This window comes from Schistocerca cancellata, chromosome 9 (assembly GCF_023864275.1).
Source record: "Schistocerca cancellata isolate TAMUIC-IGC-003103 chromosome 9, iqSchCanc2.1, whole genome shotgun sequence".
Lineage (NCBI taxonomy): Eukaryota > Metazoa > Arthropoda > Insecta > Orthoptera > Acrididae > Schistocerca > Schistocerca cancellata.
In genome coordinates, this window is record NC_064634.1 from 504,927,085 (window position 1) to 504,952,353 (window position 25,269).

Here is a 25,269-nt window from a genome sequence, read left to right on the forward strand (position 1 = left end):
GAGAGTGGAATAGAAGTAGCTCTATGAATAGCAGAGTGAAAGAAAGCGTTTCGATGCGAGTGTGGGTGCATGGAAGACGCAGGTATATATATATATATATATATATAAGCGACTGGAAGAAACACGAAGCGAATATCGGGGCGCACGGAATTCAGGTGTTTTAAAGAGACGTTAATATTGTCATTTCCTTGAGGCCAAGCAAAAAATATTGCCTAAGAGACTGGAAGAAACACGCTAGTGTCAAAGATGCCGATTCCGAGGGCATCGAAATCTTCCACAACAGATGGGAAATAACAGGTAACAAAGGACTCGCCATCGAAAATCCATCTTTCTGTTCACAGAACCGGTCATTGAAGTCATTGAATAAAAAGTAAGTAGAAGTCGACACATGTCGAAATAGGTTTGTCTGTCCAACACCAAACGTAACATCACTAACCGTAACGCAACTGAAGAAAGAGGCCACACAAAACTTAGTAAAATATCAGAGCCTTTCAAACGCATTCCCTCTATACTAACAGGGAGGCGTGGACACCTGTCGAAATATCAGCGTTTATCGAAAACGGTCACGGAGCTGCATTTACGTGAGTTGTCTGAATACTTTAAGCGCCGGGAGAAACTCAAGTTTCGTACGGTACTGCCATTACAGCAGAGCTACGGTACGAACGCGGCCGAGCCGACAGATGGAGTGACTGAGACTGGAACACGGCACTAGGGCTGGGCAAACGATACTCGCTTTCGAACGGCGCCGGTATTTGCCGTTGCACCACTGCGTTCGATACAGTATAGAGTTTGTTTGAACAATAACGTGACATTTGAGTGGCGCAGCGCTAGTGCATGTTATACGCAAGAAATTACAAACTAACAACATTAAGCTATGCTTCTTCATAAATTTAAGAATTCCGTGGAACAACGAGGGAACGCCATTAAATCCTACCGCTCCACAAACTCTGTAAGACGTGTATATTTCTATTGTCAAACCACAATTTATGAAAGATGTTTATACTTCATTAATAGGATTAAGTAGGAATCTGCTTTGTGTATTCATCTCTTGGTCTCCCTCTACGATTTTTACCCTCCACGCTGCCTCCAATACTAAATTGCTGATCCCTTGATGCCTCAACACATGTCCTACCAACCGATCCCTTCTTCTAGTCAAGTTGTGCCACAAACTTCTCTTCTCCCAAATCCTATTCAATACTTCCTCATTAGTTATGTGATATACCCATCTAATCTTCAGCATTCTTCTGTAGCACCACATTTCAAAAGCTTCTATTCTGTTCTTGTCCAAACTATTTATCGTCCATGAACAAATTTACGAGTTCTCATATACTATGTATGCATATATAAACGTTACGCAAAAGTAACAGGCAAAGACGAATATGTTGCCTGCAAAAAATGCTGCTTGGTTGAAAGCAGTATTTTACATGATTGTGAGAGGCGGCAATGATTTACGAAGTGGGTTGCAATTCGGTCACTGTTCACATATTACTATAATAGAAAGAAAATCTTACCAGATTGGTTGGTTCAAATGGCTCTGAGCATTATGGGACTCAACATCTTAGGTCATAAGTCCCCTAGAACTTAGAACTACTTAAACCTAACTAACCTAAGGACATCACACACACCCATGCCCGAGGCAGGATTCGAACCTGCGACCGTAGCAGCCTCGCGGTTCCCGACTGCAGCGCCAGAACCGCACGGCCACCGCGGCCGGCTTACCAGATTGCAATCACATTTAAAACAAGACGGCAACGTTCAGATGAAATAATCAAAACAACGAATCGAGAATTAAATACCGAACAAACGAAATGTGTGGTAGTATAGTTACTGTAATTTTTAGCGCCAGAGTGGAATGGTCCGTCTTGCAGGTAGCACCGCAACACGTCACTAGGTCGCGGGACGAGCGAAAGCTCGAGAATTACACAGAATCGTGATTGCTGTCTCGTATTTATTTATCAGCTGCCGTTCTGCGGCGTGACCTGCACCCTAGAAGCTATTTCGGTCCGTGTTTCACAGTTACTTTTGTTGTTAAGAAGCCGTGGTAGATTGAAAACGCTAAGACAGGCCGTTGTGATGGTACCAACAAAAATGACTAGACCGCAAGCAATGGAAAAGAGCGAACGGGAGGCGAGCTTTGCCGAACTGCGGAGCGGCCTGCCGGGGCGGTCGGCGCCGACACTCACCGTGGCTCGGCTCCCGCGTGCAGCTGGTCGGTCGGTCAGCGGCCAACTGCCTCCCGCAGAGAAGGCGCCGGCCGCGCCGCTGTCTTCGCCCCCACTCCCGGCTCTCACCAAAAAGCCGGCCGAGGCTGAGGCTGATGCCTGAGGCTGCCCTTTCCCCGGCCTCGCCCTTGGCCGCCACCCGGCTCTGCTTACCACGGCGCGCCGGCACCTCACCGCACCTCACCTCGCCCGTAACCTCGCGTGCGCGAACGCCGCGGTCTCTACGGCCGCGACTGGATTCGGCAGCGACCCACCTTGACGGTGTGTGGCGGAGAGTGCTTTGTGTACCGCTGTCGCTCCCCTCCCTCCCTCTTCCCTAGTCTGCGGAAAGAATGACTGTCGGTAAGCCGGCCGGTGTGGCCCTGCTGTTAAAGGCGCTTCAGTCTGGAACCACGTGACCGCTACGGTCGCAGGTTCGAATCCTGCCTCGGGCATGGATGTGTGTGATGTCCTTAGGTTAGTTAGGTTTAATTACACTCCTGGAAATGGAAAAAAGAACACATTGACACCGGTGTGTCAGACCCACCATACTTGCTCCGGACACTGCGAGAGGGCTGTACAAGCAATGATCACACGCACGGCACAGCGGACACACCAGGAACCGCGGTGTTGGCCGTCTAATGGCGCTAGCTGCGCAGCATTTGTGCACCGCCGCCGTCAGTGTCAGCCAGTTTGCCGTGGCATACGGAGCTCCATCGCAGTCTTCAACACTGGTAGCATGCCGCGACTGCGTGGACGTGAACCGTATGTGCAGTTGACGGACTTTGAGCGAGGGCGTATAGTGGGCATGCGGGAGGCCGGGTGGACGTACCGCCGAATTGCTCAACACGTGGGGCGTGAGGTCTCCACAGTACATCGATGTTGTCGCCAGTGGTCGTCGGAAGGTGCACGTGCCCGTCGACCTGGGACCGGACCGCAGCGACGCACGGATGCACGCCAAGACCGTAGGATCCTACGCAGTGCCGTAGGGGACCGCACCGCCACTTCCCAGCAAATTAGGGACACTGTTGCTCCTGGGGTATCGGCGAGGACCATTCGCAACCGTCTCCATGAAGCTGGGCTACGGACCCGCACACCGTTAGGCCGTCTTCCGCTCACGCCCCAACATCGTGCAGCCCGCCTCCAGTGGTGTCGCGACAGGCGTGAATGGAGGGACGAATGGAGACGTGTCGTCTTCAGCGATGAGAATCGCTTCTGCCTTGGTGCCAATGATGATTGTATGCGTGTTTGGCGCCGTGCGGGTGAGCGTCACAATCAGGACTGCATACGACCGAGGCACACAGGGCCAACACCCGGCCTCATGGTGTGGGGAGCGATCTCCTACACTGGCCGTACACCACTGGTGATCGTCGAGGGGACATTGAATAGCGCACGGTACATCCAAACCCTCATCAAACCCATCGTTCTACCATTCCTAGACCGGCAAGGGAACTTGCTGTTCCAACAGGACAATGCACGTCCGCATGTATCTCGTGCCACCCAACGTGCTCTAGAAGGTGTAAGTCAACTACCCTGGCCAGCAAGATCTCCGGATCTGTCCCCCATTGAGCATGTTTGGGACTGGATGAAGCGTCGTCTCACGCGGTCTGCACGTCCAGCACGAACGCTGGTCCAACTGAGGCGCCAGGTGGAAATGGCATGGCAAGCCGTTCCACAGGACTACATCCAGCATCTCTACGATCGTCTCCATGGGAGAATAGCAGCCTGCATTGCTGCGAAAGGTGGATATACAGTGTACTAGTGCCGACATTGTGCATGCTCTGTTGCCTGTGTCTATGTGCCTGTGGTTCTGTCAGTGTGATCATGTGATGTATCTGACCCCAGGAATGTGTCAATAAAGTTTCCCCTTCCTGGGACAATGAATTCACGGTGTTCTTATTTCAATTTCCAGGAGTGTAGTTCTAAGTTCTAGGCGACTGATGACCTCAGAAGTTAAGTCGCATAGTGCTCAGAGCCATTTGAACCATTTTTGAACTGTCGGTAAAGCAGTTCTCTCGGGGGACGTGAAAACGCACGTGATCGAGGAACTCGTAACGTCACAGCGTGCAGTTCCGCTTACCACCACACTGTGAAGCGAGAAATGAGGAGTCTGGCAACTCGCGCAGAGGAACGTGGCTAGTGTGATGCGACATCGTTTATACGTCACGAGATGAACTTAGAGGCCTCCATGCCGTATGTTGTGGCGTAGCAAGACAGCGACGCCACTCGGAAGTAGCCGAAATGCACGCGTCAACTCACGCCGACTGGCGTGAAGTCTGGAACAGGATACGTAATGAATGCTATAAACAAAAGTACGTAGCTTCTGTAATATTTAACTTTAATCCATCATTTGTATACAGCATTCTTGATGATACAAGTCAGACTCTCTCTACAAATGGTTAATGGCGCCTTACTAGGTCGTAGCCATGGACTTAGCTGAAGGCTATTCTAACTGTCTCTCGGCAAATGAGAGAAAGGCTTCGTCAGTGTAGTCGCTAGCAAAGTCGTCGTACAACTGGGGCGAGTGCTAGTACGTCTCTCTAGACCTGCCGTGTGGAGGCGCTCGGTCTGCAATTACTGACAGTGGCGACACGCGGGTCCGACTTGTACTAATGGACCGCGGCCGATTTAAAGCTACCACCTAGCAAGTGTGGTGTCCGGCGGTGACACCACACCATATCTTTTAATATCGAGTGGGGCGAATAAAAGAGGGCCGCAGAACAGAGTTCCAGCTAACAAAGAAACACAGCAGAACAGAGGAAATTCAGAACTAATCTGAAGGTGACCACCATTTATCTCTTGGCACTTTACGGCCCCAGTCAGCAACTTGCTGTAGCCGCATCGAAGCTCGACTGCTGGAATTGCTGCAGACTCATCTGAAATCTTCTACTGTAGTTCTTGGAAACTATGAGAGTTAGTGCGATACACCTTACACAAAGTAATCGCACGCTGACGGGTGACCTGATCTGGGTGGCCAGCTAGCGCCGCGATCAAACTGGCCTCTGAAACTTCGTGGCAGATTAAAACTGTGTGCTCGACCGAGACTCGAACTCGGGACCTTTGCCTTTCGCGGGCAAGTGCTCTACCAACTGAGCTACCCAAGCACGACTCACGCCCCGTCCTCACAGCTCTAATTCCACCAGTATCTCGTCTCCTACCTTCCAAACTTAACAGAAGCTCTCCTTCAGAGTGAAAATCTCATTCTGGAAACTGACCTCTCCTAAGAACTGTGTCAGGCGTGAAGATTGTGTACATGTGCTTCAAGGTTCGGCCGGCTGTATGGGCAGTTACTCCATCCTGTTAGAAGTAACTGTAGGTATTTTCCTCCTCCTTTAATGCTTCCATTAAAGGTTTCAAAACGTTGGCAATGTAACGCGCGTCTAATGAAAGAAGATCGCACGACACTGCAGACACTGCACACCAAACCGCAACCTTCTGGTCATGCAGCTGTATTTCGTGTAAGTTATGCGGATTCTCCGCTGCCCAGAACCTGTGACTCCGTGAGTCGAAATATCCATTCAGGTGAAATTGGGCTTCATCGGACATAAAGAACAGATCCACGCCAAAGCCACTCACTGTTATATCCGCGAGCAGCCACTCACAAAACAGGAGGCGTTGAGGAGCATACGCTGACTTTAATGCACGAAGAACAGACGATCTATAGGGATGCATGCGAGCGTCCAGGTGAAGAATTCGTCCGCATGATCGACGTGATATGCCAGTCTCTTGCGTGGAGTTAGTTTGGTAGGACTCTCAAGCATTTTCTGGGAACTGTAGCAACATTTTCTGGTGTACGATCACTTTTCGGAATGTTTTATGACTCGTTCAAAACAGACCCTGTCTGCCGCCTTTTTCGGACTAGGCGTTGCATGGCACTCTTTACTGGCACTTTGACACCATTAAACTTCTCAGCAAGCAACTGACCGTCGTGAGTACCATCTTCCCCTTTGCGCTGCTCCACTCACACTGACACAGCCCTGACCGAGACAGGCCGCACTACGCTCTGAACCGGTGTGGGTCATGTGGCGGTCTTTCACGTGGTGTGCGGGTCACAGCGTCTCCTCTTACGCACAGATTCACGTCCAGTGATATACAATCGTGCTGGCTTCTTTTATTCACGCCACCCTGCATTGTTGAAGAGTAAATGGTACGAATATAAGCTGTTTCAAATCAGCAAATTGAGAATCTCTCATAAACGCGTCTTTTAGGTGAGATATATAAAACGGCTGAAAGCTCCACATCGAAACTTAAAAGTCGTCCCGTATCAGATGTTTCAGTTTTATTACTTATCCGCTATGAAAATATACCATTTTAGTTCAACGGCACAATGACACTCTATGAAAAGTGTGTCGCTCCGGTATAATTTGTCGTACTGGTACCTAAATATCAAATAACTTTTGCAGATACGACCATTACATACTCTACAGGGTATTTTCTCAAGAGCATGCGGAAACGTAACAGGACACAGAGAATGTTGCACTGAACAATTTGAGGTAGGGAACCTGGGGTCCAGGCACCCATCTTATGGAGATGTGGCAGTAAACTTGTCTAACGCTTTGTCTAGCATTACTGTTTTCGGGCTTATTTACAACTAACATGCGTACAAGTTTACACGTACTGTGCTCTTTGTTTACATGTACATTCTTTATGGACGAGCCTGATTACTAGGAAGTTATGATACCATCTGAATGGCCACCTGTACTTGAGGTTCGTCCAAATAGTATGGGGAATGTACCCCTGCCTCCAGAATGAGATTTTCACTCTGCAGCGGAGTGTGCGCTGATATGAAACTTCCTGGCAGATTAAAACTGTGTGTCCGAGCGAGACTCGAACTCGGGACCTTTGCCTTTCGCGGGCAAGTGCTCTGCCATCTGAGCTACCGAAGCACGACTCACGCCCGGGACTCACAGCTTTACTTCTGCCAGTATCTCGTCTCCTACCTTCCAAACTTTACAGAAACTCTCCTGCAAACCTGCAGAACTAGCACTCCTGCAATAAAGGATATTGCGGAGACATGGCTTAGCCACAGCCTGGGGGATGTTTCGAGAATGAGATTTTCACTCTGCAGCGGAGTGTGCGCTGATATGAAACATCCTGGCAGATTAAAACTGTGTGCCCGACCGAGACTCGAACTCGGGACCTTTGCCTTTCGCGGGCAAGTGCTCTACCCAGTGAGCTACCCAAGCACGACTCACGCCCGGTACTCACAGCTTTACTTCTGCCAGTACCTCGTCTCCTACCTTCCAAACTTTACAGAAGCTCTCCTGCAAACCTGCAGGAGAGCTTCTGTAAAGTTTGGAAGGTAGCAGACGAGATACTGGCAGAAGTAAAGCTGTGAGTACCGGGCGTGAGTCGTGCTTCGGTAGCTCAGATGGCAGAGCACTTGCCCGCGAAAGGCATAGGTCCCGAGTTCGAGTCTCGGTCGGGCACACAGTTTTAATCTGCCAGGAAGTTTCATACCCCTGCCTGTTTGTGAGAGGATGTGGATGCAACATAGCGGTGCACCGCCTCACTTCAGTGAGGATGGTCGCAACCATCTCAGTGCTGTATTTCCTGGTGGCTGGGTAGGAAGGGGAGGTCCTATTCCGTGGCCTGCGAGGTCACCTCACCTGAATACCCCTGTTCCTAAGGTGACATCTAAAGTCACTTGTGTATGGGACCCCAGTGGAATCCGTATTCAACTGGGGACCTAGAAACGACGGAGAGGCTTAGTCCCTGCCGTAGCCCTCAGTGGTTCACAACCCCACAACAGGCCACAGCAGTCCACCTACCTCACCGACCCAGGGTTATTGGGCGGTTCGGCCCCCACTGGACCTCCCCCCACTCTCCCTCACCCCAGGAACGTCTCATACCAGACGAGTACAACCCCAAATTTTTGTGTGGTGCAGTAATTATGGAGCACACATAGGTGAAGACAGTGTTTGCGCTGCAATCGCTGGCATAGTGTAGCTAAGGTTGCGAGGTGCCGGGGCAAGCAGTGTATTTAACACTAAATTCTTCTAGAATCTACATATGTAAATGATGCTCTAAGCGCCCCCTATTCTAACTCCGACTTTTGCTGTTGCACAAGGATTAAAAAAAAAAAAAAAAACGCGAACTGACTCTAATCAACCCTGCCAGTGGAGTAGAAGAGAGTTTGGCACCTGCAATAATTTAATTTGATAAATAAGTTAAATAAACGAAGGTTTCATTAACATAGTGAGGAATGATAGGGTTGCTCTACCGATTAACAGAATGAAAGTTCTGTCCAAAATAACAATATGATTTATTAAGACTAAACACAAAATAATAAACAAAAATACATGAAACATTTACAATACATCAAATTGGCTCAAATTGGATACTCAGACAAACGCTGTGAATGTGAAGTTGTCCCTAAACTAGATTGTGAGGATTATGACGAAGTGGTATGTGCAGCCAATTCCTTGCAACTCAAATCTTAGAGAAAACACATAGCCAACCCAACATTAATTGCTGCTACCCAAGACAGAACAAAGTTAGAAAAACAGGCGCGCTCTGCTGAGCTCTGATTATCACCTAGGAAAATCCCTGTCTGCTGGTGCTGCGGACATACCTTACCAAACTGTCTTCTTAACTGCCAGAACACGATGTGGCATACCGGAGCCGATGGCTGGTTGCTTCGACGTCCTCGACCGAAAGGCGAGAGCCGACTACCCACAAGAGCACCAGTACAAAACCGAACACAGAACATTCCCGCCCCCACGACAGTGGCCATGGTTAACCGTTCCAATCAGCAACACGAAAACTGGCGGAAAATTCCACTCCATTGCTGGAACACTACCATTCCACCAATGGAGATTCTTGGCGCCAATTTCTGCGCCGATTTTGCTACGTCACGGAGCTATGCCCTGAGTAAGCCAATCACAGTTACGATTTTGCAGAAAGCGCGGGAATTTGCCCGCCACAACTGCCTGGGTACACAAGTCATTCCCACGCCTCGCTGGTAGCCCGCCAGAAAGTGTTTTCGCCAAGTTTCTGCGAAGTAACGGAACCTCCAGCCCAGCCACCACTTCAGGCCCCCGCGGGCGCGTCTCCTGACAATGTCGGCGTCTGGAAAGCATTCGCTCGACTCCCTCGCACCTGTCGGCTTACCCTTTCAAAGTCAGCAGAGCCCGCCTGTCACCGGGTGACGAGAGACGCTGTGTGGGAAGTCTGCGTGTGAAGGAATAGCAACTTTCCACCGCATGCAATTAGAGAGGAGAATCGTAAGATAGAAATATGAGAGGGGGCTCATGCCACCTCTCAAGGTGGAATAAGGGGAACCAGCTCGCATTCTCTGGGACAGTTGGAAAACGGCCTTAAAAACCATCCAAAAGCTGGTCGGCACAACGGACCTCGACACGAATACGTTGGGCGGATTTGTGCTGGGGGCCGGAATGCCTTTCCGCTTGCGAAGGAAACTAGCTGCCAGAATTGTAGCTGCCTGTGATGTGATTCGAAACGCATCAGAGATATTTGTCACGGTGCGTTAGTGTCTTGTTCACTGATGTCATGATTGTATTGAAGTAGATAGCAGGCAGTTTCAGCATGGTTTGTAAGATACAGTACAAATGGTATGTTCATTGTGTAAATGATAGTATTTGCAGTTAACTATAACTAATGTAAATAAAAATGTACACAGTAATGTGATTTTATTCCAGTTATCTCCTTAAGCTGGCGACTCAATAGAGTATCATTCCGATTCGCTAGCAACAGGGGTGCTCTCTCAGTGCGGCTTTCTCCAGGGGTCGCACATTGCGCCCTTCCTCAAACGGATGATGGTTTACATCAGTTGCTATTCTGGAAGAAAGGATTGTTTTCTTTCCTTCACTAGGATAAAAAAAAAGAAATTAAATGAAGGTACAATGTTTCCTTCCCGCTGCCTCTCAAAAAATGGTTCAAATGGCTCTGAGCACTATGGGACTCAACATCTGTGGTCATAAGTCCCCTAGAACTTAGAACTACTTAAACCTAACTAACCTAAGGACATCACACACATCCATGCCCCAGTCAGGATTCGAACCTGCGACCGTAGCGGTCGCGCGGTTCCGGACTGAGCGCCTAGAACCGCTAGACCACCGCAGCCGGCCGCTGCCTCTCCCTTATCCTGTCAGGAGAGGTGGAGACCGTGGCCAGGCCCCCAAGAACGACCCCTGCCGGCTCAGCCTCCACCCCCCCCCCCCCAGCCGACCTATTACTTAAAAAAATTGTAAGCTTCTTGCGGTGTGAACATAAAGTTGCACTTTCGAATCCACTCCTTTCCCTAGTTTCTTTCCTCTTTTTCTTTTTTAAGAAGATCAAATAAGGCAGAAGGGATAGACTACATCCCATCAGAATTTGTAAAATCATTGGGAGGGGGGGGGGGCAACAAAACGAGTACTCACGTTGGTGTGTAGAATGTATAAGTCTGGCGACGTACCATCTGACTTTCGGGAAAATATCATCCACACAGTTCCGAAGACTGCAGCAGCTGACAAGTGCGAGAATTATCGCACAATCAGCTTAACAGCTCATGCGTCCAAGTTGCTGATATGGGTAATATACAGAAAGTTGCAAAATAAAACTGAGAATGTGTTAGATGACGACCAGTTTGGCTTTGGGAAACATAAAGCCACCAGAGAGGCAATTCTGACGTTTCGGTTGATAGTGGAAGCAAGACTGAAGAAAAATCAAGACACGTTGGTAGGATTTGTAGACCTAGGAAAAGCGTTCGACAATGTAAAATGATGCAAGGCGTTCGAAATTCTGAGAAAAATATTGGTAAGGCATTGGGAAAGACGGCTAATATGTAATATGCCATGAGAGACGAATGGACGACCAAGAACGAAGTGGTTGGTTGGTTGTTTCGGGGAAGGAGACCAGACAGCGAGGTCATCGGTCTCATCCGATTAGGGAAGGACGTCGGCCGTGCCCTTTGAAAGGAACCATCCCGGCATTTGCCTGGAGCGATTTAGGGAAATCACGGAAAACCTAAATCAGGATGGCCGGACGCGGGATTGAACCGTCGTCCTCCCGAATGCGAGTCCAGTGTCTGACCACTGCTCCACCTCGCTCTGTAAGAACGAAGTGCTCGGACTGAAAAGGGTGTAAGACATGGATGTAGTCTTCCGCCCCTACTGTTCAATCTGTACATGGAAGAAGCAATGCAGAAATAAAAGGAAGGTTCAGGAGCGGAATTAAAATTCAAGGTGAAAGGATGTCAATGATACGATTCGCTAAGTGAAAGTGAAGAAGAATTACATGATCTGCTGAACGGAATGAACAATCTAATGAGTACAGAATATGGACGGAGGGTAACTCGTAGATAGAGGAAAGTAATGAGATGCAGCAGAAATGAGAACAGCGAGAAACTTAACATCAGGATCGATGGTCACGAAGTAGATGAAGTTAAGGCATTCTGCTCCCCAGGTAGTAACATAGCCAATGACGGACAGAGCAAGGGGGACACCAAAAGCAGACTATGACTGGCAAAAATGGCAGTCCTGGCCAAGAGATGTCTACTAGTATCAAACATAGGCCTTAATTTGAGGAAGAAATTTCTAAGAACGTATGTCTGGAGTACAGCATTGTATGATAGTGAAACATGGACAGTGGGAAAACCGGAACAGACGAGAATCGATGCGTTTGAGATGTGGTGCTACAGACGAATGTTGAAAATTCGGTGGACTGAGAAGGAATGAGGAGATTCTGCGCGGAATCGGAGAGGAAAGGAATATGTGGAGAAGGGAAAGGATGATAGGATATCTGTTAAGAAATGAGGGAATGACTTCCATGGTACTATAGGGAGCTGTAGAGGGTAAAAACTGTAGAGAAAGAGATTGGAATACATCCACCAAAAAATTGAGACGTAGGTTGCAAGTGCTGCTCTGAGATGAAGAGGTTGGCATAGGAGACGAATTCGTGACAAACCGCATCAAGCCAGTCACAAGACTGTTGAAAAAAAAAAAGAAAAAAAGGTTCTTGTTCCAAAGGCCAAGGCCACAAATCTTCACGTGGGTGCCAGTTTGTGTGAGAAAGCAAATACAAGTTATACATTAGAAGTTTCTGCTTTTACGACTTATTATCTTTTTCGATGATGGTGACCAAGTTCGAAAAAATCTTCTGTTACATACGGATGAAATTACGAAAGGAATTTCGATCATAAACTCTATGTAATGCAATACATTATTTCTGAGAGCTGGCAGTCAATACAACATCGAAAATATGGATATGATGAATTCGCAAACTGACATTAGGCACTATACCTTAACCACATTGAATCTGAAACAGAAAATGGGATGAAAATGCAATGCACGTAACGAATAATTACTACCAGTGTAGTTTTCCTCTATCAGTATTTGAGACATCAAAGAGGCCAGAATCTTCTGTGCGACTTGTTGCGCTCTTCTTGGACAATCGCTAACAGAGCTACTGCAGCTACTTTACGCGCGCTTATTATCGTAAAGAGGCTGTGCGGTTTGCCAGCCAAATGAAGCCGACAACGGCGGCTGGGAGCACGCAGCACGTTAATCAGATCGTCACGGTTGGCGACGGCCTGCTCTTTCGCGAGGCCGGGTGTCCTGTCCGCGTGCAGGCCAACGTTTGCTGCCTCGTCCCGTGTGAGACGAATACGGCGCGTGTGGTGCGGCGCAGCTCAGCGACCGCACAAATTGGGACGAGACGCGATGGTGGCGCGACTCGCATAGTTTGTCACTGCGTGAGGGGTGAGGCGGGGAGCGGGAAAGCAGTCCTGCCACAGGGTCCGCGCATGTGCGCAGTGGTAGCATTGACCATCCGAAAATTATAGCCTCACTCTGTAGCAATTTTATTGTCATTGAATAGTGTTCCCTTTTTCGCCGTTTAAGCTCTCGATCATTTTTCGTTAGTACATTATGTTTCTCAGTTATTTATATCTATATACACTACTGGCCATTAAAATTGCTACACCACGAAGATGACGTGCTACAGACGCGAAATGTAACCGACAGGAAGGAGATGCTGTGATATGCAAATGATTAGCTTTTCAGAGCATTCACACAAGGTTGGCACCGGTGGCGACACCTACAACGTGTTGACATGAGGAAGGTTTCCAATCGATTTCTCATACAAAAACAGCAGTTGACCGGCGTTGCCTGGTAAAACGTTGTCGTGATACCTCGTGTAAGGAGGAGTTTCCGACTTTGATAAAGGTCGGATTGTAGCCTATCGCGATTGCGGTTTATCGTATCGCGACATTGCTGCTCGCGTTGGTCGAGATCCAATGACTGTTAGCAGAATATGGAATCAGTGGGTTCAGGAGGGTAATACTGAACGACGTGCTGGATCCCAACGGCCTCGTATCACTAGCAGTCGAGATGACAGCCATCTTATCCGCACGGCTGTAACGGATCGTGCAGCCACGTCTCGGTCCCTGAGTCAACAGATGGGGACGTTTGCAAGACAACAACCATCTGCAAGAACATTTCGACGACGTTTGCAGCAGCATGAACTATCAGCTCGGAGACCATGGCTGCGGTTACCCTTGACGCTGCATCACAGGCAGGAGGGCTTGCGATGGTGTACTCAACGACGAACCTGGGTGCACGAATGGCAAAACGTCATTTTTTCGGATGAATCCAGGTTCTGTTTACAGCATCATGTTGGTCGCATCCGTGTTTGGCGACATCGCGGTGAACGCACATTGAAGGTGTGTATTCGTCGTCGCGATACTGCCGTATCACCCGGCGTGATGGTATGGGGTGCCATCGGTTACACGTCTCGGTCACCTCTTGTTCGCATTGACGACACTTTGAACATTGGACGTTACATTTTAGAAGTGTTACGACCCGTGGCTCTACCCTTCATTCGATACCCGCGAAACCCTAGATTTCAGCAGGATAATGCACGACCGCATGTTGCAGATCCTGTACGGGCCTTTCTGGATACAGAAAATGTTCGACTCCTGCCCTGGCCAGCACATTCTCCAGATCTCTCACCAATTGAAAACGTCTGGTCAATTGTGGCCAAACAACTGGCTCGTCACAATACGCCAGTCACTACTCTTGATGAACTGTGGTATCGTGTTGAAGCTGCATGGGCAGCTGTACCAGTACACGCCATCCGAGCTCTGTTTGACTCAATGTCCAGGCGTATCAAGGCCGTTATTACGGTCAGAGGTGGTTGTTCTGGGTACTGATTTCTCAGGATCTATGCACCCAAATTGCGTGAAAATGTAATCACATGTCAGTTCTAGTATAACATATTTGTCCAATGAATACCAGTTTAGCATCTCCATTTCTTCTTGGTGTAGCAATTTTAATGTTGGGTTGGGGTTGTTTTGGGGAAGAGACCAAACAGCAAGGTCATTGGTCTCATCCGATTAGGGAAGGATGTGGAGGGAAATCAGCCGTGCCCTTTCAAAGGAACCATCCCTGCATTTGCCTGGAGCGATTTAGGGAAATCACGGAAAACCTAAATCAGGATGGCCTGACGAGGGATTGAACCGTCGTCCTCCCGAATGCGAGTCCAGTGTGCTAACCAATTCTAATGGCCAGTAGTGTAGTATTGTTGGTTTATTTTGTTATTGTTTTTCTTCTCTCAAGAACAATGCACAATTCAGTGACTAGTGAGCCAATAGCCACTGGGATTACATGTTTTGCTTGCGCAATATCTTCAAATTGCAGAAAAGGACAGACAATTCATTGAGAGGGAAGTACAATATGAATTAATATTATAAAAATCCTGTGATCAAGAAGCAAGACAGGAAATTGTAAATATTATTCAATGAAACAAGTTTGTCTACGTGCTAATTATGCTGATACCTCTGTACGATCTGTTAGAAAAATTCGGAACCTGGCAATTTCCATAGATGTGGCCCCTTTGTGCTCCTGCTGAAAAGCTTTCACTGTGATTACTTGGTTACGGATGTAGTAAGAGACTTTTTACTAAAAGTAAAACAGTCGAGAAATGCCCACGAATGACAATGTTTGAATTGGAGCGTGGTGACGAGAAAAAACATTTCAGTGGTTGTTTACACGATATCAGCATCAATAAACTAATTACACAACAGGCTAAACAAATGAAGAAGTGGTCGGTATTATTCCGAAACTGTGAGTATCCTGGAAGAGCGTGGTGATTTTAATTTGATGAAATGTGTCGCTGACAAAGGCAGGCCTACATTCATGAAAAGGTTTTTGTTTTTTTCGAATGAGTTCAACTCTTCCCAACACAAGGCACCCTTGGCTACCTTCCTCGTTCCTGTCGCGCGCATTATTCTCAGCTCCTGACAGTACACAGGCCATCATATTGTGCAACGGACCAATTGTTTACTTTTCTCAACGACAACAATTCTATTCACGAACCACACATTTGTCACTTTGGCAAGCCGTAGGTGAGTCATCAGCGCCAGGCACGTGCGCGCCATTCATCCTGAAGGGAACGCCCGTCATTACTTTAATACTGCTCAGATCACGGAAAGGAATAAAATACAAGCTTAGAGCGATCACATGTGTTATGTGATCGCTCTAAGCTTGTTGACACCAGTGCCTACAAATTTAAATTGTATATTACAGCACTGAGGATGGTCACTTAGTGACCAAAAATCGATTTTGCGGTTAATAAAACAAAAAAATACGACCAATGCTGTCTCTGCTTCCAAGTATATCCATTATCTGGTCGTGGTGCACAGGACACTCCATGGAGTCGCCAATCAATACTATTTTTGAGATATAGTTTGCGTCTAACTTCAGACATCTTCCAGCTCAGGTATTTCTGCGTTTCCGTGAGGCTCTGTCACGGATCAAACAGAAGTGTGCTTGGGTCGCGCGAATGTTTTGTAAGCGATCTTTTTTGCATACTGACTACATTGTCATCGTAACGCTTCATTACGCATAATATTAGAGGTAATAATTTTTGCAAATTAATTTCTGTGTTTCACCTTATTTGTTGTTTTCTGTTTTCGTTAGAATATCACATCGAAAATCTTCAAATGGTTCAAATGGCTCTGAGCACTATGGGACTTCATATCTGAGGTCATCAGTCCCCTAGAATTTAGAACTACTAAAACCTAACTAATCTAAGTACATCACACACAGCCATGCCCGAGGCAGGGTTCGAACCTGCGACCGTAGCGGTCGCGCGGTTCCAGACTGAATCGCCTAGAACCTCTCGGCCACACCGGCCGGCAAATCTTCAAGTGGCAGATATGTTGTATGAAGTATGTGCGGATAAAAACCGACGAAATACCTCGTCAGAGTGCGAAGGCCTACGAATCACTCTTCAACGTAAATTACGTTGATAATGTTAGGTGGATCCTCAGATTCAAAGTATTCTGGTTCTATAACACACTCGGGAACACTGAAAACAGCGCACCCAAAGGGAAGAGTGGTACAAACGACCAACTTTACAAATAAGTACACAGACCTTATACGGAAACGATCCAAGATTGCTGCCAGTGCGCGTGGCCACCTATACTTACTGGAAAAGTGTCTGGAAAATTCTTTGCCATGAGTTTCTAATTGGCTACATTAAAACGCGAGAAAATGCACGATCATGCACCGAAAGTGGCAGAATTTAATAAACGACATTGTGACAGACTTGGAATTTTAGGTACTGTAATTTGTGGATCGTGTTTCAAGCTGAAATTATTCTCTTTATCGCCGGGAGTAATTGAAGAGGAAATTAAGTAAATTAAGCGCGTTTACGAGATGGGAAGTAAATAATCATCGCAGAAAGGGTCACAATTATGTCGCAATTTGCATAAGGCGATACAGAATCAGCAGAGGTGCGAGCACTCTTGGTCGGCTCTGGTGCGTGACTGACGAGAGGCCGGCGGTGGGAACGTCCGCTGTCGCCTCACGTCTTCGCTTCGTGCCTAAGTGAGGCAGCCACCGGGCGCACCGCGGGCTGAGGGGGAATGCTGGAGCAGGCGCTCTGGCCGAGGAAGCTGTGTGCGCTACTGTAGCGAAAGGCGATAAAATCCCACCAGATGATCTCTTTCGCAAAGGCAAATAACATGACAACAAAGAGCGATAGAAGAATGCGCAAACCGTATGTTTATTGTGAAAGCTATAAGAATTTGAAATACACTCCTGGAAATGGAAAAAAGAACACATTGACACCGGGTTGTCAGACCCACCATACTTGCTCCGGACACTGCGAGAGGGCTGTACAAGCAATCATCACACGCACGGCACAGCGGACACACCAGGAACCGCGGTGTTGGCCGTCGGATGGCGCTAGCTGCGCAGCATTTGTGCACCGCCGCCGTCAGTGTCAGCCAGTTTGCCGTGGCATACGGAGCTCCATCGGACACTGGTAGCATGCCGCGACAGCGTGGACGTGAACCGTATGTGCAGTTGACGGACTTTGAGGGAGGGCGTATAGTGGGCATGCGGGAGGCCGGGTGGACGTACCGCCGAATTGCTCAACACGTGGGGCGTGAGGTCTCCACAGTACATCGATGTTGTCGCCAGTGGTCGGCGGAAGGTGCACGTGCCCGTAGACCTGGGACCGGACCGCAGCGACGCACGGATGCACGCCAAGACCGTAGGATCCTACGCAGTGCCGTAGGGGACCGCACCGCCACTTCCCAGCAAATTAGGGACACTGTTGCTCCTGGGGTATCGGCGAGGACCATTCGCAACCGTCTCCATGAAGCTGGGCTATGGTCCCGCACATCTTTAGGCCGTCTTCCGCTCACGCCCCAACATCGTGCAGCCCGCCTCCAGTGGTGTCGCGACAGGCGTGAATGGAGGGACGAATGGAGACGTGTCGTCTTCAGCGATGAGAGTCGCTTCTGCCTTGGTGCCAATGATAGTCGTATGCGTGTTTGGCGGCGTGCAGGTGAGCGCCACAATCGGGACTGCATACGACCGAGGCACACAGGGCCAACACCCGGCATCGTGGTGTGGGGAGCGATCTCCTGCACTGGCCGTACACCACTGGTGATCGTCGAGGGGACACTGAATAGTGCACGGTACATCCAAACCGTCATCGAACCCATCGTTCTACCATTCCTAGACCGGCAAGGGAACTTGCTGTTCCAACAGGACAATGAACATCCGCATGTATCCCGTGCCACCCAACGTGATCTAGAAGGTGTAAGTCAACTACCCTGGCCAGCAAGATCTCCGGATCTGTCCCCCATTGAGCATGTTTGGGACTGGATGAAGCGTCGTCACGTGGTCTGCACGTCCAGCACGAACGCTGGTCCAACTGAGGCGGCAGGTGGAAATGGCACGGCAAGCCGTTCCACAGGACTACATCCAGCATCTCTACGATCGTCTCCATGGGAGAATAGCAGCCTGCATTGCTGCGAAAGGTGGATATACACTGTACTAGTGCCGACATTGTGCATGCTCTGTTGCCTGTGTCTATGTGCCTGTGGTTCTGTCAGTGTGATCATGTGATGTATCTGACCCCAGGAATGTATCAATAAAGTTTCCCTTTTCTGGGACAATGAATTCACGGTGTTCTTATTTCAATTTCCAGGAGTGTAGTTACAAAAGCTGCTAGCAGACGGGCTGGACGCTGTACATGGTGGGGCAGATAAAAGCGGTGAAGCAAACCAAGCGCTGTATCATGTGTGAGAAAGTGATGGGGAGCTCGTGAATGAGTTGTTCAAATGAACGCTTCACTCCAGTGAAGTGTGAACTAACCAGTCAATTTCAATGAACTGGTACTTTAAACTCTTCACAGATAGCACACTCCACACTTTTTTCTAGTTCACTCACTGTCTTCCCCTCTCCCTCTCCCATCACATCGGCGCTAGGTCACTCATCCTCCCTTCGCTTCAGTCCTCCCTCTACTGCCTGTCGACGAATCCCACGGTGTTTGTGGGGAACGAAAGGTTTACGAGGGGATGGGGCGGTGTGGGGCGAGTGGAAGGCAGCGTCAGATGCTTCCTGCAGTGCTGAGATCATTACCCGTGACTATTTGTGCAGTTAAACTTCGCGTTTACGGGTATCCTGCTGTTGGCAGCGCTTGCAGACCAATGAATATTAAAGATACAAACGAAGAGGCTGGCTGTGTGAGCACGCACACCCAACATGAATATAAAAGGTTTCTTAATAACACTGAAAGAGGGATTTTACCTGAAATCGTACCAATGACTACAGGTGACAGTTTACGTTTTGAATCTGGAGGGTTATTATTCTCAACAAAAATAAAATCTACTTGAAAACTTATGAGTAATTACTTAACGTAGGTATATAGACTTTGTGACAGTGGTAAACATACTCATTCTATTTTGGATTAAATTTTAAAAGGAACATAAAATTGGACTGCATTTCGTTGGTAGCCCAAGTTTTCAGTCCATGAATACAACAAATTATGTTTCAATTGGCAGATAAAGCCTTTTTTGAGGGCTTCATGAGAAAATGTCGAGCAAGATTAAATGTAATACTTCTTTATATGTGACAGGCTTCTCTATTTATCTTTCCTTCTTCTCCTTCGACCATGCTCTATTTAAGTTAACTCAGACACTGTAAGAGCATAAAACGTTGTGTGCACGTTACTGCATAGTTCGGCCATCTGTTGGTAAAATTATGAAGTATTACGAAGCTTTATTGTACGAGTGAGGCGAAGCGAGCGTAGCCGCGGCTGAGCGGCGAACTGGACAACTTCGTCAGGCTTCCTTACTTCATGAATAAACTACTTCATTTGAACGTTTCACGGTAAAGAGTGAAATGAATGAAGTAGTTCACGGGAATGAACGAGTTCGACCCATCTCTAGTGTGAGATACGGAGGCGAGCGAGTGCGCCGGGACTTACTCCAGTTCACTGCTAGTAGCGCAACGTCACCTTAACCAACGCGTCTGCATGTAGCCCACAAGTATTGCACCACAATTTAGTGTGAAATTAAAAATAAAAATTTATGCTTAAAACTATGTAAATTATAGTTTAGTGTAATAATGTTCCAAATACCAAGTCTTGATGTTCTAAACTTAATAGTTTACGCAAAGATGCCGTTTTAAGAGAAAAATCAGAGGTGCTATATAATGTCGCTAGGAAGCCAGAATTAAGTCACAAGGTGCAGTTAGAAGTAATAAATAAGTGATTCTGGTTTCCAAAACCATAAAACAAAAATTAACGCCAGAATCCACGTTTTTCGGAAAAATCAGAGGCGCTAAATAATGGACGTATAAACTTGAAAATTTGTTTTATGCTTCGGTACACCCCAAAAATAATAACAGAGAGTCCACATTAATCTACCTCTTATAGTTTTTGAGTAATTAAATGTTGTTGTTGTTGTGGTCTTCAGTCCTGAGACTGGTTTGATGCAGCTCTCCATGCTACTCTATCCTGCGCAAGCTTCCTCATCTCCCAGTACCGACTGCAACCTACATCCATCTGAATCTCCTTAGTGTATTCATCTCTTCGTCTCCCTCTACGATTTTTACCCTCCACGCTGCCCACCAATACTAAATTTGTGATCCCTTGATGCCTCAGAACATGTCCTACCAACCGATCCCTTCTTCTGGTCAAGTTGTGCCACAAACTTCTCTTCTCCCCAATCCTATTCAACACCTCCTCATTAGTTATGTGATCTACCCATCAAATCTTCAGCATTCTTCTGTAGCACCACATTTCGAAAGCTTCTATTCTCTTCTTGTCTAAACTACTTATCGCCCACGTTTCACTTCCATACATGGCTACACTCCATACAAATACTTTCAGAAACGACTTCCTGATACTTAAATCTATACTCGATGTTAACAAATTTCTCTTCTTCAGAAACGGTTTCCTTGCCATTGCCAGTCTACATTTTATATCGTCTCTACTTCGACCATCATCAGTTACTTTGCTCCTCAAGTAGCAAAACTCCTTTACTACTTTAAGTGTCTCATTTCCTAATTCCCGCAGCATCACCCGACTTAATTCGACTGCATTCCATTATCCTCGTTTTGCTTTTGTTGATGTTCATCTTATATCCCCCTTCAAGATACTATCCATTCCGTTCAACTGCTCTTCCAAGTCCTTTGCTGTCTCTGACATAATTACAATGTCATCGGCGAACCTCAAAGTTTTTATTTCATCTCCATGGATTTTAATACCTACTCCGAATTTTTCTTTTATTTCCTTCACTGCTTGCTCAGTCTACAGATTGAAGAACATCAGCGAGAGGCTACAACCCTGTCTCACTCCCTTCCCAACCACTGCTTCCCTTTCATGCCCCTCAACTCTTATAACTGCCATTTGGAGTAATTAAATAAAAAGTAATTTTGTAACTAAAATAAGTGTTGTAGATTAAGTACTTGAAATTTTAATGATAGAGGATTTTAGTTAAACCAGATGATCAAATATATCAAATAATAGAGCTAACCAAGTTTAAGACTTGTAACATAAATAGCAACTGATATAAGTCTTAGCAAAGGTATGGTTCAGAGGTATCAATCTACTGTTAGTTCCACCAAATAAATTCTACTAAGCAAAGTTTTAATTCTAGCGTGCTGAAACTTTCTACGTGCTTTCAAACTGCTTGTCTGCATACCAGAAAAAATTAAGAAGTTTCTGAAGTAATTGGTAACTATATTATTAAAGCTTATGTGCCCGAGATAGCGGTCGTTTGTAGACTGCCGCCTATGGAAATAGAGACAACTGATGTTTTCTCGGCAGTCCGCACCGGCACCTTATAAATACAGCCCCTGAAGCCGTAGGAAGGTTCACTTCGCTCTCAGACACTGTGAGGTCCACGCCAGTTAAACGCCTGGTCGCGCTCTGCCTCGGATGACGTCAGAGCCGAGCTGTGACAAGCGCGTATTTGGCAGTGAAAACGGATAGTGAACTCGCGAGGACTGTACACCGTCCTGGATCGTTTAGAATCCGGTAAAATAACTGTTAGTGTGCCGTCCGTCTGAAATTCAATTCCGCGTGGCAAGTGGTGAATTTATTTCCACTTTTATGGAGAGCATTAATTTTTTAACATTTATTGCGAACTTTCAATTGAGTGATGTTAGTCAGGGCGAAAAACAATCTGGCAGGAAGTTACCGTAGAAGTCGCCTCTGAAGTGCTAAAGGTGCTGTTAGATTAGAAAGACTTGTTTTCAATTGAACATAACGCAATTGTAAGTGTTGTTTGTGAGAAACGTAAATTAAATCTTGATTGGAACTTTAAACTGTTACTGAAGTCATAGTCCTGATCCCACAAAGAAATGGGAAATAGACACTTTTCTTTCAGTGGGCTGGACCGGAATGTGGCCATGCGGACTGGAAACTAAGGTCAGTATGTTTCCCTTCGCTTTCTGGCTGCCAACCAAATTAGTTGCCAGGCTCACGTGATTAAAGACGGCATAAAAACTTTAAACCGGTGAACTAACGTACTCGCCGCCCCCAGTGGCCCGGAGAACAGAATTCCAGCGTACAAAGAAACACAGCAGAGGAAAGGAAATACAGTACTAATCTGACTTCAGGAGATGTTGAAACTGACCTCCATTCATCTCTTGGCACTTCTTGGCCCTTGTCAACAAGTTGCTGATGGGGGATCGAATCTGGACTGCTGGAATTGCTCCAGTCTCATCCGAAATGTTCTGCTGCAGTTCTTAATGACTATGAGGGTTGCTGCGATACATCTTACACCTGAGGCGTCCCCACACAAAGTAATCGCACACTGACGGATTGGGTGATCTGGGCGGCCAGCTGGGGCTGTGACCAGACTCACCTCTGCTAACAACTCTGTCAGGCGTGGAGGTAGTGTAAATGTGCTCCAAGGTTCGGCCGGCTGTATGGGCAGTTGCTCCATGCTGTTGGAAGTAGCTGTAGGTCTTCTCCTCCGTTAAGGCGGCCACAAAGCGTTTCAAAATGATGGCAATGTAACGCGCCGAAATCAGCGTCTGGTGAATGGAGATGGGGCCGATAAAGCGACGTGCAGACACTGCACAGCAAATCCCAACCTTCTGATCGTGGAAGTTATACGGATTAGCCGCCGCCCAGAACCTGTGATTCTGCGAGTTGACATAACCACTGAGGTGAAACCAGGCTTCATCAGACATAAAGAACAAAAAAAATGGTTCAAATGGCCCTGGGCACTATGGGACTTAACTTCTGAGGTCATCAGTCCCCTAGAACTACTTAAACCTAACTAACCTAAGGACATCACACACATCCATGCCAGAGGCAGGATTCGAACCTGCGACCGTAGCGGTCGCGCGGTTCCAGACTGCAGCGCCTAGAACCGCTCGGCCACTCCGGCCGGCCATAAAGAACAGATCCATGTCCAAGCCATACTTTGCTAACTCAGTGAAGTTATCAGCCAATTGCGAAACTGGATGCTCTGAGGAGCGTCTGCTGGTTTTAATGCACGAACAGCAGACACTCGGTAGGGATACATGTGCAAGTCCATGATCGACGTGATATGCCGGTCTCCTGCGACAGGCGTCGGGTTGGTTTGGTAGCAAAATGAAGCATTTTCTGCAGTCACATTTTCTTGTCTGATGGCGCGTTTCGGAATGTATTTAGACTTGTTCAAAACATATCCTGTCTGACGCCATTTTCGGATAAAGCGTTGGCTGGCTCTCTCTACTGGCACTCTGACACCGCTAAACTTCTCAGTAAACAACTGACATTACCGTTTCCACGAATTGTTATCACGCAACTTTCCACAACGAACACCCGCTGCTCTACTGTGAGTACCACCTTCCCCTTTGCACAGTTCCACTCTCACTAACACGCACTACGCTCTGAACCGGCGTGGAAAACGTAACGGGCGTTCTCGTGCTGTTCGCGTGTCGGCCTGTGCTTGTATGCATACATTCACGTCCAGTCGTATCGACCTTTATTGGCCCCACCTTGTACAGTATGCGTAAATGAACTCGTCCTCTTCTCCTTTACATGACAGTCTTTTCAAAACGTCCTCCGATCGCAATGGAGATGTGATGCACATGAACAACGAAATTTGGCATCATGCCTTGAAGTGTTTCAAGGGAAATTGATTTATTTGCCACACAGATCGAGAATTCTGAGTCATCCAGCGTGGTTCAAGGAGACGGTATCTTCCAGTGTGCCTCACGAGAAGTAGTAACAAAGAGTACGATCACGCGAAATGGAGGCCAGTCCATGCTTGCATAAGTAAAATTTATGATAACCCATCACATTTGCTATACCCCAGAAGCATTCAGCAAGAAATCAAGAAGCCTGTTTTATACGATGTGATCGGGTTCTATCTTTTATGAATCAATCGGTGTTTGATAGACCTTCCAACGTCAGTTACGTGACGACCAACTGTTCCAGAATTGCAACGTATCGTCCACTAGTTATCGATTCTCGCTTGAAAAGGGGCCGATAATGCCTTTGCTGCATACCGCAGCCCAAACAGTAGCTTTGATAGAATACAGTGGTTTCGCTTGACAGAATTGGGAATTTATTGAACCGCAAAATGGCGAGTTTTGTTTATTCACGATCCATTCGGGTGCAAGTGTTTTTCCTTCGTGAGCCAGATGCAGACAAGATCAAATCCTTCATTATCACTCAATGTGAGAATCTGGCTCATAGTCTGGCCGATCTGATCTTCGGAATACTATTCACACGACTATATATTGCGATTATAGCGCCATCTGTTAGCAGCTTTTGTAACTTCTACGTCGAAACGTCTGTATAAAATACTTACAGCTTTCACATTGAACTGTGCCGCAGTGGTACCTAATCTCCCGTCACGTCCATGGCACCGAAACTGCAGATACAGCGGAAGCTCCTATGGTGGCAATGGCGGGGCTTCGATCCAACAACGTGAAATTCCTTCAGCACCGCTGCCGCCTCAACGTAATCTTTTTCACGTCATTGGGACAGCAAAATGGCAATCACAATTTCTTCGGCTGCGACAGAAGATATATGTGATCAAAAGTATCCGGACACCCCCAAACATACCCTTTTCATATTAGGTTCATTTTCGCTGCCACCTACTTCCAGGCACTCCATATCTGCAACAGTCATGATAGAGCAGAATGGGGCGTTCCAGGGAACTCACGGACTTCGAACGTGGTCAGGTGATTGGTTGTCACTTGTGTCATACGTCTGTACGGGAGATTTCCACACTTTTAAACATCTCTAGGTCTACTGTTTCCTATGTGATAGTGAAGCGGAAACGTGAAGGGACACGTACGGCACAAACGAGTAC

At 47.3% G+C, this 25,269-nt stretch overlaps 1 protein-coding gene and 1 non-coding gene across 3 annotated transcripts in view; both read right to left on the bottom strand.

The window, feature by feature from the left end:
- LOC126100558 (D-xylose transporter) overlaps nt 1-25,269 on the bottom strand; it is a 384,842-nt gene that overhangs the window by 297,808 nt on the left and 61,765 nt on the right. The window contains exon 1 of one of the 2 annotated variants that reach the window (XM_049911176.1): nt 2,184-2,309. The exons of the other annotated variant lie outside the window; for it this stretch is intronic. The gene's annotated coding sequence lies outside the window, so the exon portion shown is untranslated. Of the gene's footprint in view, nt 1-2,183; nt 2,310-25,269 lie in introns of those variants that run through there. 2 annotated transcript variants of the gene reach the window in all.
- Trnas-cga (transfer RNA serine (anticodon CGA)) lies at nt 5,233-5,305 on the bottom strand. The gene has a single exon. It is a non-coding gene; the product is annotated as a tRNA-Ser (tRNA).